The sequence below is a fragment of the Chiloscyllium punctatum genome, chromosome 45 (genome assembly GCF_047496795.1).
Source record: "Chiloscyllium punctatum isolate Juve2018m chromosome 45, sChiPun1.3, whole genome shotgun sequence".
Lineage (NCBI taxonomy): Eukaryota > Metazoa > Chordata > Chondrichthyes > Orectolobiformes > Hemiscylliidae > Chiloscyllium > Chiloscyllium punctatum.
Genome location: NC_092783.1, coordinates 8592030 through 8610473, shown reverse-complemented (window position 1 = coordinate 8610473; position 18444 = coordinate 8592030). Strand labels below are relative to the sequence as shown.

Genomic DNA, 18444 nt, shown 5'->3' with positions numbered 1-18444 from the left:
ATGATAATGGTCTAATAATCAACAATAATGCTTAATTGATTAAATCCACAGGTTAATTTATTTCAAACAGTAAAACACATGACAAGTTATGAAGCAGACACTACAGTAAATCAATGGATTTCTGTCAATATGTGTAGGCTCACAGCAGACCAACTGCAAGACAAAGTGATATCATTGTATATACACAGTACATGGTGTCCTAAGAGGTGAAATCACTTAAAAGGCAAGATACACATACAACATCACGAGCTTTTCCAAGAAAATATATACAATAACAAGTGAGCTCATGAGTCTCTATGATGCATAGTTAATTAGCTTATACATCCAGATTTCATGATGGTCACTTTGACTTCAAATGCTATGGATCTACACAGTCATCAGTGATATTTTCCCTCATGGGCAGCAGTTACTGTTTAGAGTTTGTTTATCCTAATGCCAAGTTTTGTTCCTGATTAGCTGCTGACTGGTCTCATTCCTTGAGCAATTTTGAGTGGTTCAAGCCTTCTTGTAATTTGCTGTTTTGTTCAGTAAGAGCTTCCAGCTTATTTTGAAACTCTTGGTTTTATGCCCTGGGTGCTTCTGATTCGATCAAAGATTTAATCCTTTGTCTGTCCACTTCATTTTCCCCTTTAAAACATGCTCTAATAATTGTCCAGACTTTTCAACCTTTTATTTCTTTGAAGCCTGGATCTTTTTGACACGCTGCTTCAATTGATGTTTGGCTTCATCCATGTTCTGCTTTAACTCTTTCACTGGAGCACTATGGATTGCCTTGTCAATGATTTTCAGCTCTTGCTGTGTACCTGTGCTTTGAACTCAAACCAATGTTTTTATGGCTGTTCTTGATCTGCATTTTGTGAGAGATGCTCCTAAGCTTTCTGTAAATGAACAATTTTTTCAGTTGATTATTGATTCAGAGCTTGATTCAGAACAGTTCATCCTGTTTACTTTCTTTCACTTCCAGCTCTTCATTCATTTTCATGAGCTGAGGAGAGGTATCCCCTAGACTTTATCATTGCAAAGATGGGATTCTTGTGTTTGGATTTATTCTGAGTGTTCACCTCCATTCTTCTTGAACTTTCCTTTTCCTCTACATATCAGAAAGCTGAGATTTTACTTCTACTAATTGACATGAAAGTGGAGTGTTCCCAACTGCTTTCATATTCAGTTCAGTTCTTGAATAGTGCATTGTGGCTCTGATGTTGTCTGATCCCATGGATTGTGACTAGTATGAACTCCTATTATGCTGATATACATTCAATTGCTTGTCCAGCAATACGTATGATATAGAACATTGGTGATGTCCAAGTAAGTTGATTGCATTTATTCTCTAGTACTATTGGTCATGCACATGGAATCAGTGGACCAATTGTAAGCTGAAAGTTTTACATTCATACATTTCATCCTGATTTCTCATGTCTGTAGATTCAGATCATTTAGAATTTTGCAGAAATATTGGCACTTGCCCTGTGTCAATGCCAGCCAATAATAAATAGTCACCAGTGTTTTGAGGAGACATCATTTGGATTTTTGCAATCACTTTAGATGTTGTGGTGACATTGTTGTTTTCCACAAGATTGGGAGTGTAAACAGACATTCACTATTTTTTGTCTCATTGTCTACGTAGTTAGATTCTGGTTTGTTGATCACTTCATGCATTTGCCTCTGGTAGGATACCAGTTGATCTTCATTGTAATATGAAGATGCACCTTGTAAATGGTCTTGTTTTGGTCGATGAAAGGCTCTTTAAAGCTGCATCAGCCTTTGCTCCAGTGCAGTGCCTCTGCTAATAGTCTTTTTTGCCACTTGCAAAATTGATTGAAAGCTAAGCATTTTCTTTGTGTTTGCACAAGGCCACACCTTCCCCATCTTGATTTGTTCAGATGTTCCAGTGATTGTGTCAACCATTGAGTTTGGTATTAGGACCTGTAAGCTAATCAACCTGCGAGGATCACTTCATACTTACATCCATACAGTAATCGTGCTTCCACACCACCAGTCCTTGGTTTGTCTCGCAGAATTTTCTAGAAATTTTTCATGGGGGTGGATGTAGTCACAAACTCAACAATTCTGCTTGCTAGCTTACCATCTGAAAATTCATACAATGAGTTCTCTATTGTACACTTTCTCAAAAACCACTCTACAGCTTGAGCCAATTTCTGTCAAAATCTCGTGAATTATTTTCAATGAATACAGAAGGTTTTGTTTCTTATTTTCAGTTGGTCTTTTAATGTGGCCCATATCTTTTGCAGATCTTTTACCTTTTTGGCTATTAAACCTGAAATGCTCAGTCTGTGCAGATCTTGATTCCTAATTGTTAAACAAAGCTAAACAGCTTGCTTTTCTGTGTCAGCCACACCTGAATCTAGAAACAATACCTATGAACACTTTAAAAATGTATAATTATTTTGGGAGATCTGCTGCATGTCAATTTAAACCAGGAAATTTTGTGGATTTCTTGGCAATATACCTTTGACCTTTAAAGTTACAAATCACACAACACCAAGTTATAGCACTAGCTTCCAAATAAACCTGTTGGACTATAACCTGGTGTTGTGTGATTTGTAACTTTGTACACCCCAGTCCAACACCAGCATCTCCAAATTTTGACCTTTAATTCCTTGTTATCAATCCTACACACTCCAATCACTTGCCTTTCTCCACTGTTTTAAACTGGCCTCTCAGTGAGGAGTTGTCTGCTTAAAGTCATTTATTTTGTTAACAGTCTCTGATACAGTCATGAACAAAGATGTTGAGGGTTGACTCATGCACTGATTTAAGACAATTGACTATGTGTCCTTCCTGTAGGTTGACTTGTTTGTTGACTGTTCAAGCACAGTAGGTATTTTCAGCAAAATGTTTTCTACCACTGTTCATCATGTCAAATTGCTGATAATGGTCTAATAATCAGTCACTCACCAGGGTTACGTTAACTCTATAGGTTAGTTTATTTAATCCAGTAAAGCACATTACAAGTTATGAAAGAGACATTACAGTAAACCAATGGACTTCTGTCAGCATGTGCGGACCCACAGCTGACTAACTGGTAGGCATAGTCACAACATTATATGCAAACATCACATACAGTCTTTAAAGATGAACTTCCTTTAAGGCAAGGTACACATACAACAGAACTCGTCAATAACTCTGAACCATGGACAATGTAATGTAATCATCTTTATATTAGATCAGAGAGAATATGCCTGTCCTTAACCACTCTCTAACATTACATGGTAAACAGTTTGCATTATTATATTGAGCCTGTATTTTCCAGAGTCATAGAGTCATACAGCCAAGAGGCAAGTACATCATGCTAATATTAATCATCCCATACTCAGAACCATGACACAAAATAGATGTAGTGAAAAGAATTTGAACAAAAGTGTGGCATATCTACTCAGAACCTATTCAGAGCTATTATTGATTATAGACTGGAAGCATAACTTTTGTTTTCTCTTTCTAAATGAAGCAAGGAAGGTTGCAGCAGAAGATCAGAATTTATTTGGAACATCACTGATGTCTGTACTCAATGACTTATGAAATGTTCATACTGCTTTCAGTTTAAAAGTGATCTCTCGTTGGACTTCTATCAATATTTCAAACCTAATTCATATATTTTGAACTATGATATGAATTGTTTCACAATTTTATATTTTATCTATTCCTTGTAATCTGGCAGTTTATGTTTATGGAATAAGCAATGATTTCCAGTGAAGTAATTAAAGAATGCACTGATGATCTAATCAATATCCAGAAATATTAGCCATTGTCATGATAAACTCTATCTGATCAGATTGCATTTCATATATTTAAACAGTGATCCATCTAAAGCTCTTAAAGTATATGAATTTTAAGTATAAATTATGCACTTATCTAATCGAAGCCAAATTATGCGCTTTTTTGGAACCATCCTTCCATCATGAATGGAGAAAAATCTAGAAACTGATCAGTTGACGAGAAGGTCCATGACCAAATCATATTATTTTCAACAGTTAAAAGAATCAAAGTGTTTACAATAAGTAGTTGTGAACCTCTACAGAAGTTTGGGGAGATGTGAATGTAAGGATGGGATGGTGGCACAGTTGTCAGCACTGCTACCTCACAGCACCAGAGACCCAGGTTCAATTCCTGTCTCAGGCAACTGTCTGTGTGGAGTTTGCACAGTCTCCCTGTGTCTGTGTGGGTTTCCTCCCACTGTCCAAAAATGTGCAGGTTGGGTGAATTGGCCATGCTAAATTGCCTGCAGTGTTAGATGTAGGGGAATGGGTCTGGGTGGGTTGCTCTTTGGAGGGTCAGTGTGGACTTGTTGGGCTGAAGGGCCTGTTTCCACACTGTAAGTAATCTTAAAAGATACTTGAAAATCCAGTATTTTGAGCGCTAACACCAATATATCTAACCCTAATTTGACTGTGATTATATTGTAATGTACTGCAAAGCTTTGAAGTGTAGCCTCTTACAGTATTTTATTTTACTTAAGATCTAACACTCTATACTCCAATTTGTCTATTCATCCAATATTAGCAACAGCTGAGTAACAATTACATCACAACCATTATGGTCATGTTCTCTTCCTATAGTGCTCTCTAAAAGCAAAAGGGCAACAAAATTACAATCCACGAAAGATTTTCACAACTTTACCGATAAATGAAACATTCTCTAATGACGTTCTGTTTCTTAAGAAAAATCAAAGTTGAGCATTTGAAGCAAACTTAATTTCAAGTCATCTTCAGGTTTGTCTGTGCCACTTTTGAGTTTTTGTGCAGATTGTTCATAGCAATCCACAAAATGCACAACCTGCCACAGATGTATCATAATGGGATGGACAAAATATTCAACCAATTGTACAGTTTTCACTTATTTAATAAATTGACAGTATCAGAAATATTGAAATTATGATTATTTATTCAGCTCATGATTAAGCATCAGCAGTAATAATCTAAATACATACATCAGAGTCTAGTTTCAGTTAAATTAAACAATGCAGTAAAATATTGTTGTAAGTAGCTCTACATTTCACTTAGTCTGATTTTAATGTTAGTAACATACAGAAGCTAATGTTTCATTCTACAGAATCACAGGAAATGTTTCACCTTTTAAAATTACGGAAGTAATGCTATGTTGGCTGTGCAGCTTCATCCAGCCTGAGAAACTACAACTATGAAAAGAAAGGCAGTAGGATCTTATAATGTTAACACAGTCTATTTTTTCTAATCAGAAACTATATTTGAGGAGAAACAGTCCAGTTCAATTTTCTTTCTCCTTTTCAATCATTATGCTTGGCTTTCTCATATATGTCATGCATGTCAATGTGTTACAAAGGCATCAAACTCTTACCCAAATTATATTCAACAACACCAGGAGAACTGCAGCTTTGTATATTACTGGGAAACCTCTGGCTGCAGTGCAGTGCGGACTGAGACAGCAGCAGTCTGACAATGATGCATGCAATTGAGAGAAGTACTTTCAATCATCTATTGCAGCTAGGCAGCCTTACCTTAGTCTGTGCTCCTTCTAGGGAAGTTCTTGTCAATAAGATTCTCAGGACAGTCTGTCAGACAGAGCAGAAAAAGAAAATAGCTTCCTAAAGACTTAGGACAACTTTACCCTTTTAAATGAAGACTGATCCACAACACACGAAAGGCAAGCTGAAGGAGAGAGAGAGAGAGAGAGAGAAGGAAATGAAAAGTGCTGAAATGTTTAGGTCAGCATCATAGTAAAAGCACTGCAGTTTCCCAGAAATCCCTCTAGTGATACATTGCTGTATTTCATAGTGCTGGCTACCGATTGGCTGCTGTGTTGTTCGGTAATGTCGAATCTCAGCATTAATTGGGGATGGTCCCTTTTGTGGTGCACTCTCCACCCCTGCATCAAGTATTGCTGGATCAGCACAATGAGGGAAAATCAAATACAACTGAACTGACAGCAGACACAAGCACTAGCATACGGTATAAGGAATCTATGTTTCAGTGGTAATGTTCTCTGCGTAAATGATTCAGCAGGGCAGACAAACAGAACAGATCAATGGATAATGCAATTTGCACAGAAGCAGCATCTTGATTTTAAAAAATAGAACAAGAAACACATTTTGGCTGCTGTCAGCCTAACACAGTACATTATTAATTGTTCAGAAAAAGATGGGTTAAGCAGCTCACTAATTTGATGTATAGGTTTACATTTACTGTCATGAATTATACTGCACAAGTATGGATTAAATAGAATGTAAATAAACATCATTATGTGATGATAAAATGATTAAATGAATTAATTGTTTTTCCTGTTTAGGAATACATATAGCTTATGCTTTCCATATATTACACTATTTATTATGGGTTTAAAGTTACAATTTTTATTCAACATGCAAGTCATATTTCACTTAACTGTTTATAGAAAGAAAGCTTAACTAATCAATATGCCACATTATGTTGTGCTCAAGAAATGTAATCAGAACCAGCTCACTGTATGATGAAGCGTGAATTAGGTTATTTAGGAGCTCCCCTGTTCTCCCATAAAGCAGTCAAGTTTGTTTGAATCAGCAAGCGTAGTGACAAACATCCAAAAATTAAATAGTAGTTACCTCAAATGAGTTTGGTGATACATACAAACATATGGTTGAGTCACCTTGCAAAATCTTTCACAAGCAAGCCAAATGACCAAGTCTATCCACATGTTTAGAGGAATAGAAATCCTGCAAGGAAATTGCTGTGAAGTAAATATTGAATCAATTCAATCAGTTAAACATCAAAAATTTAATAAACTTGTATTGGCTAAAGTTAAAGTTAGAGCCATTCTTCCAGAACAATATGATTAGATTAGATTCCCTACAAGTCCACACCAACCCTCCAAAGAGAAACCCACCCAGACCCATTTTCCTCTGACTAAAGCACCTAACACTATGGGCAATTTAGAATGACTAATTCACCTGGTCTGTGGGAGGAAACTCACACAGATACAGGAAGAATGTGCAAACTCCACACAGATAGTTGCCCGAGGCTGAAATGAAACCTGGGTCCCTAGGGCTATGAGGCAGCAGTACTGCAGCACTGAGCCACCATGCCACCCCATATGTTGTTCCATTGAACCTTAAGAAGCATATTGTGGTTTGCATTAATTAGTTAATAATTTAAAGAACACATTCCAATTATCACATTCACAAATGTGACTAGTTAGTCAATTGTTTTGGAAATTTATAAAGTATTAAACTGGGCGATCTTCAAGTACATTCCAGACCAGTTTTAACTCCAATGATCATGCTTTACTTTTATTTAACTTACTTTTATAAATATGAGGTTTCTGAATACCACAACAGTGGAGTGTCAATAACTTGAAATAATCTACTGGGACACCAAAAGCAGATGTTGAAAACCTAGCTGAGACCTGATTGGCTGTGATCAGTGGTGACACGAATGGTCATGCAGATGCTGCAAATTTGCAATAAAATTAGAAAATAGAGTATCTACTCATCAGGTCAGGCAGCATCTATGGAAAAAACAAAAAACAGAGTTAACCCCCAATGACCTTCAGAACATTACAGGAGACTATTTCAACTCTAAACCGACATGTCCTGTTTGAGAGGAGCAGCAACATTTAATAGGAAGAAGTTTCAACATAGAGGCAAGCTTTCACTAACTTACTTGGAAATTTTAAATAAAAAGATGGTTCTTGCAGCCAAGATACCCACTGTGCTCCTGGGCAGTGGGGGGGGGGGGGGGGGGGGGAAGAGAGTGGTCATGGCTGGTTTGCGAAGGGGAGTGGAAGGGCAATTGTGAATGGGGTTGGGGGAGTACCTTTACAAGGTGGCATCTGGTACTGATGTATAAGTCAATTGGAACCTGAAAGGGTTAGCTGACATCACAAAATAGGCTCCACCCATACGGATGTTCCTGGGAAGAAGTAATCCATTTCTGTTTTTTCGATTAGTGTTAATAACATGCAGCTAAAATCACATTGAACACTGTGATTATAGATATAGCATTTGGATTTCAAATAGAGGCAGAAGAGTGTTGGTCTATCTTCCTAAAAGATAAGGTTAGGGATTCTAATAACCTGCAAACGCAGGGAATGGGGGCTGCCGAGTCGTTGCATCTACTTGTTAAATGAAAAGTGCTTGTGGTGGCTGGAAGTACTCAGCTCAGGTCACTGTTACCAGCACAATGTACATTTGAAAAATGAACAGCTGGGACTGCTATTAAATACTGGAATACCTGGCTGCAATTGGTGATCGTGTCTTTATTGATAAGGTAACTCCCTTTCAAAAAGCATCTAATCTATTACTCCCTTCCAACATTTATAACCAATATTGTTTCTACTGTTTTGTAATGCTGTAGAAATTCTTCCTGAATATAATCTACGAGCATTTGCCCTCCACCACACTCTTTACACAGCAACCATCCCAGTGTACGTTTGGGTAGTTAATGTCCTCATTATAATTAGACTGTAATGTTGGCATCCCTTTGTAAGTTTCCTGCAGATTTGTTCCTTCATCTCCTTCCTAATAGTTGGTAATCTATATAACCACACAAGCAATGTAAGCACACCATTTTTGATCCTTAGTTCTAGCCAGGATTCTGTCCTTGATATCTCTGGGATGGTATGGTTTCCCTGGCACTGCAATGTTTTTCTTTGCAAACACCATTACTCCACCTCTTTTCCTTTCTTTCCTATCTCTTCTGAACACCTTGTACCCAGCACTTTTAACATCCAGGCCTGACCTCCCTTGATCCAGGTCTCTTTTATCACCACACATCATATTTCCACATGGCAATATGTACCTGAAGCTCCCAATCTTATTTATTGCACTCCATACACTCAAACATGCACACAGTACCTCTGATTCAGACTTCATCATTTTTTCCCTTATTCTAACTTCACCTATTGACTTTCTACTTTCAATACTAGTGCTCTTCAAATTGGTTGTGCTCCCTCATATTCCTCTGTAATATTCTCTCTTGGTTCCAAAACCACTGCCCAAGTTAGCTTGAAAACCTACCAGCAGCACTAGCAAAATATCATTCAAACAATTCAGACCTGAGCTCTGTTCAGGTACAAACTGTGCAGATTAACCAGTCACTACTTCCCCAAGTACCAGCCCCAGTGTATCAGGAATGGAAAGTTCTCTCTCCAGCACCTTTTTTCCAGTCATTCAACTAGCTTCTTATTCTATTTCAGTACTGCTTTGCACTGGGGGTAATCTGGAGAATACTCATTCGAGGTCATGCTTGCCAATTTTCTACCTAGTTCCCTGAAGTCAGATTACAAAATCATACCCTGCATCCCACCATTGTCATTGTACTAGTGTCGCTCAGAAACGCTAATGGCTCACCCTCCCCCCAGAAAAGTGCCCTACAGCAGCTCTGTGATATCTTTGACCTTGACACGAGGGGTATGATACTATCCTGGAATCATATGTGTGGCAATAGATATGCCTACCTCTTCCTCTAACCAATGAATCCCCTTTCGTTATTGTGCTTTCTTCCTCCCTTCCTGTACAGCTGAGCTGTTTAGATTCTCTACAGGGTGGAAACCGGCCACTTAGCTCAACAAATTCACACTGACCCTCCGAAGAGTAACCCACCCAGACCCATTCCTCAACATTTACCCTGACTAATGCACCGAACACTATGGGCAATTTAGCATGGTCAATTGACCTGATCGGCACATCTTTGAAACGGGGGGGGGAGGAAACCCATGCAAACATGGGGAGAATGTGCAAACTCTGCACAGACAATGGCCTGAGGCAGGAATCAAACCTGGGTCCCTGGTGCCATGAGACAGCAATGCTAATCACTGAGCCACCCATGTAGTGTTTCTAGTGCTGTAAGCTAATCTCTAACTGCACTCCATTGAGGAACAGCACGATGGCCAGCTTCCAAAAATGGACAACCGATTTGTGAGCAGTAGCCCAGGGGTCTCTTACTTTAGCTGCCTGTTTCTTTTGGACTGCCTGGTGGTTACCAATCCCTTTCTACCTGCAGTCCACGTCTCTGAACATCTTACCCACTGATAAATGGCTAACTTATGATTGGCCAATTGCATTGTAAAGATTGTCTTGAGATTTGACTCAAGTATGAATGCAGAAGAATTATGTAATGGAATCACTCTTCAAAACGTACCATAAAAATAGTCTGCTTCATTCCAAATTCATCTGGAAAACCCCTTAGCAGGATCACCCATAGACAGGTGAAATTCACAAAAGGAAACTATCAAGAAAGGACCTTGGAATATCAGATCATTAATGGACAACTCAAGACAACTTGAGAGATGAACAGGTGATACCAGCTTACAGGATTTAACACTTAGACATTGACAAAATAGGCCAATGTGAGAAACATAAAGAAATCAAGGAACAAATCAAAGTGAATAAATAAATAAAAATGATTTTACTTTATTCCAGAAAGGAAAATCATAAGAAAACAGACTGAATGGGATTGCGTTCATCATGAAAAACAAGTTCAATAAGAGTCTTCAACTAATATTCTATTGGTATCCAAAATGTGTTGTACAATACTTAGGGTGAAAGCTCATAGAGGTCTGGCCAATGTGGGCTATGGCAAGGTCTGTGGCTGAATCAAATGAGAGGTCTGGCAAGACCCATCTCAACAATGGGAACACCTATACGATCTTCTATGCTTTTGACAAGTGGTGAAGCAAGATTCTCACCTGGCAATGGTGAAATGTCATTTAAAGGGGAATTTGAAAGTTTGAACATTTTGTTGACACATCTCATTAATATTCAGTTTTCTATCAAATGTGGCAAACAAGCTTGATGTTAAGAAAACTCACCATGGAACTCTGAACAGGCATCAGGCAAATTCAACTCACCACTTGCTCTGAGTGACGTCTGTGTTGGACACTAGGCACTAACATCTCAGTGTTCCTTTCATGAGGACCAGCAACATGCAGCCACATCTCCAAACTTTGACATTCCACATATGCCAGCGTCCAACAGTATTCAAGGCACATTTCTGATCTACTTATAGGATGCTCCTGCACTTCAATACACACTTCAGACTGTACCAGCCACTATTATTGCAATGCTGCTGCAAGGACACTGTACACTCAGGAACATGCACCAAGCTCAGGAACTGGACCAGGCTGTATCCCCTCTCTCTTCGCTCACTATCATAGAGCTCATTCATTCCCAGCCTGCTTGGAGCTCACAGCATTCCTGCATTGCCTTGTTGCACTTTACTCCCTCAGCCTTTGATACTAGGTTCATGCTAATTGTGTCAAAAATTGCCACAAAATACAAACATAGAACCAGGAGGTTCATCATGGTTGTCAGGTGGCCTCAGTCCAGGATAGCGTCCTGTCAAGGGCCCTGGTATATTACTAAAGGGAAGCCTCCAATAACAGACCAGGGGCTTGAAAATGTGTCAATCAGCTGCTAGAGGTAATCAGACTCAGGATGCTGTCCGTACAAGGGATGAGGAAATCAGTGTGGAGCAGCTCACCATCTAGCCTCAATCTTCTTACTCTGTTGTGGACTGTTTTCTTCCTGAATGAGAGACAGAGGGATAGAGAGAAAGGGAGACATGTATTAAGGGAGATGAAAGTGAGTGGTCCAACTGTTACGTTTGCTACAAATGAGTGAGTAGGCAGTGCAGAGGTCATGGTGTTGAAAATTGGGGTGGGTGAGAGGAGAGGTGAGAGTGGTAAAGGATGAGCAATAGTGGGAGGTAGATCCAATAGCAGAGAGAAAGTGAGTGTGAAGTCTTGGAGACATGATGGTGGCACTTATTGACTTTCTTCCTACAATGATTGGCATTCCTTTAGACAGCTGAGACTGAACTGATGCAAGTGGCATTCTCAGACCAGGCTGGCCTGGTCTGATATCATGGTTGGTTCTGGGAGATGAGGAAGTCCATCCTCTGCACCACCCCTACCAGTAGCATGTCAGCGTTCCTGCTCATAACATGGGTAGCAATGTCTTTCTGTCTGCTATATTTAGGACAATGTTACAAACCATTCAGGGCAGCTCTGGTTGACAACATTTGGCTGGGTGCACTATGGTCTCTTAAAGATGGCACATGGGCAAAGCACGTCAGTGAATTCCAGAATACTATGGAGTGGTGAATTGTTTTGGGATTGGTATGCTGTGAGATGGAACCATAGTTAGAAGTGATGGGGTGGATAGGTAGTTTGATGAGGTGCAAACAAACTCACTTGGCCTCATGGCTAAATCCTTCTAAAATATTTGGTACAACTCTGACTTTGCCAAAAAATATAGTCAGTCTTAAATTCAAAAGCAATAAATCAGCCAGCCTTGTCAGTGAATCATAGAACCCCTGCAGTGTGGACACAGGCCATTCAGCCAATGGGGCCCAATCTACCCCTTGGAAGACCACCCCACTTAGACCATTTCCCCTACCCCCCATAACCCTGTGACTCCCATGGCTAATCCACCTAACCTAAACATCCCTGGAGACTATGGCGACTTAACATGGCCAAGAAACCTAACCTGCACACCTTTGGACTGTGGGAGGAAACCAGAGACCCAGAGGAAATTTATGTAGATATAGACAGTTGCCCATAGCTGGAATCGAACCTGGATACCTGGCGCTGTGAAGCAGTATTGTGAGCCACTGAGCATCCACACTGCCCCAGTTGCTTATGCACTTTCCTTAGACGTCAAGAATAAAAGAAAACTTCTCTTTCAAACATGACCAAGCTCTCTCAGTTGTATCAAGATTATCAAAGACTATATTTCTCTGCATTCTCAGTGCTTGAGTAATAGACAACCATATACTTTGGATTCATCCCATCTAACAATGCTGTGGTCACTTACACCTTTTTCTGGGAACATCCAAGATCAGAGAGCATGTGATAGTCTAGACCAGAGACCTCTAAGAAACCCCTGTGGAGGGTGGCATCTGAAGGTAGCTAGGTAGCTGGGATGACTAATGTGATGCGTGACAGCAAATATGATCAAATTAAAGTTAACGTGGATGATTCAAGGGGCGTATGACAGCAAATGTTGTCAGGCCTGTGAGAGTCATGCTGACTGTGTAAGGAAGATAGAATAAGTAAATTCTCTGTAAAGAAGACATCTGTAAATCATAGTAAGGACAAATAATGGCAAGATTGTATAAACTAGCTTTGCATGCAATTACCAGTTGCAGTGCTGTATAAAAAAACCACCTCGACTGGCAGTAAACTTAACTTAAGCTTGAAGATGTACTAAAAAGTGCTTTCAATAAAGACAACCTTTAAGACTCCTGCCTGGTCTCCTCACTCCTGTTCACCAGTCTTGGAAAGCACCCAACATTACACATGGTATGGTTATGGCTGATGAATCCTGGACGAACTATTGACTTATTCATTTCAAATTGAACTGCTGGGAAGCAAACAGAGATGGTTTGAGATTTCTGGCTGTCAGAAAAAACACCAAGTTCAATAGATTTCAAGTAAAAAATTAGTCAGAACCTAAAAGAATGGATTTTCAATCACTGAAATTTTTCTTCATTCATTTATGTCAAAAACTCCATGGATTCACCATCAAAAGATATCAAGTCCCCTTAATGACTAAAATTGGGGAACAAAAAGAAAGCAAACCAATTAGATGCATACTTTGATTCTGTCCTCACAATGAAGAGCATTAATAACCCAAAAAGGTTTAGTGAGAGGGAGGAACTGAAATAGATTAGTTTGAATCACAAAGTGGTCTTGCAGAAATTGATGGGATTAAAGGTCATATATCCTCAGGGCCTGATAATCCACATCCCAGAATGCATAAGAATGGGCCCTAGAAATAGTGGATGCATTGGTAATCATCTTTCAGTTTTGTATAGACTCTGGAATGGTTCCTTTGGATTGAACTCTGCTATTTAAAAATGGAAACAGAGAAAACACAGGGAATTGTAGACTAGATGGCCTAGCATCAGTAATGGGGAGGATGCTATGGCTTATTATAAAAGGTTTATTGGATGTCAGTGATAGAGTCAGACAAAGTCAACATGCATTTATGAAAGGGAAATCATGCTTGACTGAGCTACTTGAATGTTTGGAAAATGTAACTAAGGGAAGCCAGTGGAAGTGATTAATTGGGGCTTTCAGAAGACTTTTGATAAGATCCCAATTAAAGATTGCCATGTAAAATTAAAGCCCGTGGGACTAGGTGCAGTGTATTGACGTTGACCGAGAACTGCCTGGCACACAGGAAACAAACAGTAGGAACAAACAAATCTTTTTCTGAGTGGCAATCATTAACAATTGGGATGCTGCAATATCAGTAGTTGGAGCACAGGTAATCACATATATATTATTGACTTTGGTCAGGGAAGTGAATATAATATCTCCTAGTTTGCAAATGACACAAAGCTGGGTGGGAGGGTAAGCCTTGAGGAGGATGCAGAGATGCTTCAATGTAATTTGAACAAGTTGAGTGAGTGGGCAAATAAAACTAAAGATAAAGTCATCCATTAGGCTGCTCTTTCATTAGAGAGAGATAACTTGTGGTGGTTCAACCTGAGAGTTGCCATGCCCTCAGGCATGGGGAGAGGTTGAGAAAGAGAGGCCTTCATAATGACCTCAGTCAATGTGGGAATTGAACCCACATTGTTAGCTTCACTCGGTGTTACAAACTGTACAAGAGTTAGCTTGGTTTGCTGCAATTTTACAGGGCCTTGGTGAGACCACACCTGGTGTATTGTGTGCAGTTTTGGTCTCCTTATCTGTGGAAGGATGTTTTGGCATTGGATGAGTAACAATAAAAATTTACTAGACTGATTCCTATGACTGACATATGAAGAATGATTGGATTGGTTTGGACTGTATTCATTGCAGTTTCAAAGAATGAGGAGGGATCTCATAGAAATTCATAAAATTCTAATAGGACTATACAGTGTAAATCCAGGAAGGACATTTCATAATTGTTCCACAATAGTCCATCCACAATGTGCAAATCATACTATTATTTCTGGTGCTGACATAGCCAGACAGAAGCACTGGAACAAAGTGGAGACATCTCTCAGATACATTGCCAACTTGAGAAGCTGTGATATGAAAAAAAAGTCCAAATGATCATTAAAATGTCACATGATTACAAACTTTAAAAAGGAGTAAGGTCAAGTTGGAGCAATCACACAGCATAATACTGTCCTGTACTGTTGTCAAAATCCTAACTAGATTACTTCTTAATAATTCCTTGCCAATTGCAGAGGAGATTCTTTTAGATTCCTAGTGTGGGTGCTAACTTTGCTGAGAGATGACCAACATGATCTTGTAACACACTTATGTCAGAGAAATTGCAGTGAACAAACCCTCCTATTGCAAATGGCTTTCTTTGATCATATAAAAATCTGTGACTCAGTGAATTGACTGCTTTTTGTAAGGTGCTACACCAATAAAGATGCCCAGATAAGTCTACAAACATAATTTGTCTCCTACACGACAATATGCAAAAAACACTACCGTGTGGCGGTTCCACCAAAGATACTTACTATGTCAGCAGGAGTGTATAACAAAAGTTGCAACTATCCTATTGCTGTAGTAATAACTTTGTGCACAAATGGCAAATTCTTCCACCTCAATTGGCAGAAGGCATTAACCAAGGTAATAATGATTGTATCTATTGACACTATGCTGATCACGTACAGGTTAGTGTGGATTTTGAAGAGCAGACATTCAATGGATTTGCCGAAGCCTTTGAGAACACACGATTTGTCCTGAGCACCAGGAAGAGCAAAAACCTTGATGTGTGAAAAAGAATTATGTTCAATTCTGTATGATTCAAGAAAGTAAAGATTGTATTTGAGTTTATGCAAAAGAGAAGTTTATCTTGGTCAAACCCCACCACCACCCACCCACCCCCCAACCCCCCCACCTCCCCCACCTCCCCCCCCCCCCCACCCACCACCCCACACCCCACCCCCACCCCAACTCCCCCATCGCTAATTCAGTCCTCCAATTTGGAACTCTGGCCAGACTCAATCTTACTGAGGGAAAACTTGTATCAAAATCTCTACACACTGATAGCTCCATGCATCCTGCTGGAGTTTGATGGGCTTCAAATGTTCTAATTTACAGTTCTCCTACAGTTTCCTCAAACCCAAATGATCAAGGCATGGCCTGAAACTGTCATCTCATTGGATAGCAAGATCTTTATTTTCATATTCCCTGGAGGGTGATTTTGATTGTGATGGATGACTGGGGTGTAATCTTTATTATCCAGCATTCCCTGTGCACCACTGGGAATACCACCAGTCTCTAGTAACCATAAATGCAGAGTCTTACCAACAGGACTGAATTGGGCACAACAGTCTCTGCCCCTTTCCTACTTAGCTGCTTGGAAACACAGAAAGTAGGAGCAGGAATAGTTCATTTAACTCATTCAATCCAATGAGTTTGCACCGCCATTCAACATGATCATGAGAAAAGATTTGTCCATAGTCCTTGACATGTTTTGCCTGTAGAAATCTATTTATTTCTGTCTTAAATATAGTCAGTGATTTTGCCTCCACAGCATTCAAAGGCAGAAATTTCCATGGGTTCATCACCATTTAAGTGTAGAAACAAATCCTCAGCTCAGTTCAAAATTATCTATAACATTCCTAAGATCCCCCCCCACTTCTGGACCTCTTTGAATGGAAACATCATATCCTTATATCTGTTATGTTCAGCTTGGTCGAATATTATATGTTGCAGTGAGATGTCCTCTCAATCTTCTAAACTGCAGTGATTACAGACCCAGTTAGTTCAATTTTTCCTCATACAACAAACTTACCATTCTAGGAATCAGTCTGGTGAACATTCCCAGCACCCCCTTAATGGAAAGTATATCCTTTCTTAGGTAAGGAGATCAAAACTTCACACAATACTCCAGGAGTGGTCACACCAAGATTGTGCATACCTGCAGTAGGACTTCCTTGCTCTTTACACAATTTCTTGCAATGAATGGTAATATATCATTTGCATTCACAATTGTTTGCTGCACCTGCCTGTTTGCTTTCAGTGGCCAATGTACAAGGATATCCAGTTCCCTTTGTACATCAGATTTTTCTAATCCATCCTTATTTAAATAATACTCCATCGTTCAGCTTTTCTTACTGAGTAGGCAACTTCTATGTTGTACAGCATCTGCCTATTCACTCAACATGTTTGAATCACTCTCCTTGCCACTCAGAATCTTACCTAGTTTGGTGTCATCAGTGAACTTGGAATTATTGCATTTGATTCCTTATTGAAATTGTTTATATATATAGTGAATAGCTGGAACCCAAATACAGTATCCTGCAGTACCCCACTCATTGTTTCCTTCCACTCCAAGAATGACCTATTTAGTCTTACTTCCTATTTTCTGAATACTAACCAATTCATAATCCATGCCATTATGTAGCCACTGATCTCAAGTACTTTGGTTTTGCATAATAGTCTCTTATGTGGGACATTATCAAAAGCTTTCTGAAAATCTAATTCACTACGACTATTGGTTCTCCCTCATCTCTTTTACTAGCTGCATCCACAAAAGAAATCATAGGCTTCTCAAGCATGACTTCTCTTTCATAAATCCATTTTGACTTTTGTAAATTTCATTGATATTTTAAGAATCACATTATTATGTCCTCTAATTAACTTTCTAGGAAATTATTTGTGTCCGCTTCTGTGAAGAAAGATCTAATGTTGCTTTATTTTTTTAAATTTCGTTCATGGGATGTAAACTTCACTAGATTGGCCACCATTTATTACCCATCCATCAATGCTCAAAGGGCAGTGAACAGTCAACCATATTGCTTTGGGTCTGCAGTCATGTATCAGCCACACCAGGGAAGATTGGCAGATTTCCTTCCCCAAAGAATATTAGTGAACTAGACGTGTTTCTAAAACAATTAGAAGTGATTACATGCCCATCCTTGAGGTAAAATTTCAGCAAACTCAAATTTTGCCATCCATCATACTGTTTTGAATCTAAATGACTCTTCTTCAGAGCACTAGCTTGCTCCCTCTCTCCACGGATGCTGCCTGACCCGCTGTGATCACCAACATTTGTTGTTTCCAGTACAGATTCCAGCATCTGCAGCAATGTGTTCCTTCATCATCCATCATGATGTGATTCAAAGCCATACACCCCTGAATATTAACCAGAGGGTCTGGATTACTAGTCCAGTGACATTGCCACTTTTCCACTGTCTTGTTATTTTGTTGGTCTCCCAATCAGACTCTAAGGGACCTATACTTATCCATGCTAATTTTTCTACTTCCCGCCTATTAGACTACAACCTTGCCATCTCAGCTCAATTATTAGCTGAGTGCTTCAATATGCTAACTACATCTTGGTTTGGTCCGACTGCACCCTACCCTTCATAATTATTTAATAAACCTCTTGGTGGTGGCTTTATTCTTTCACCAAGACCTGAGGCATTCTTCTCTGGGCATTAATAATATTTACAGACCGTTCCACTATAGGGTGAACATATGAGCTTGCCTACAAAATAAAACTCTCTCACAGTA

At 39.4% G+C, this 18444-nt stretch overlaps 1 protein-coding gene across 3 annotated transcripts in view; it reads right to left on the bottom strand.

Moving 5' to 3' along the window:
- LOC140467147 (synaptotagmin-B) overlaps positions 1-5712 on the bottom strand; it is a 663372-nt gene extending 657660 nt beyond the window's left edge. For 2 of the 3 annotated variants that reach the window (XM_072563236.1, XM_072563237.1), the window contains exon 1: positions 5495-5711. The gene's annotated coding sequence lies outside the window, so the exon portion shown is untranslated. Of the gene's footprint in view, positions 1-5494 lie in introns of all 3 variants that reach the window. The other variant, XM_072563238.1, reaches the window with a different exon arrangement.
- Between the last annotated feature and the right edge of the window lie 12732 nt (positions 5713-18444).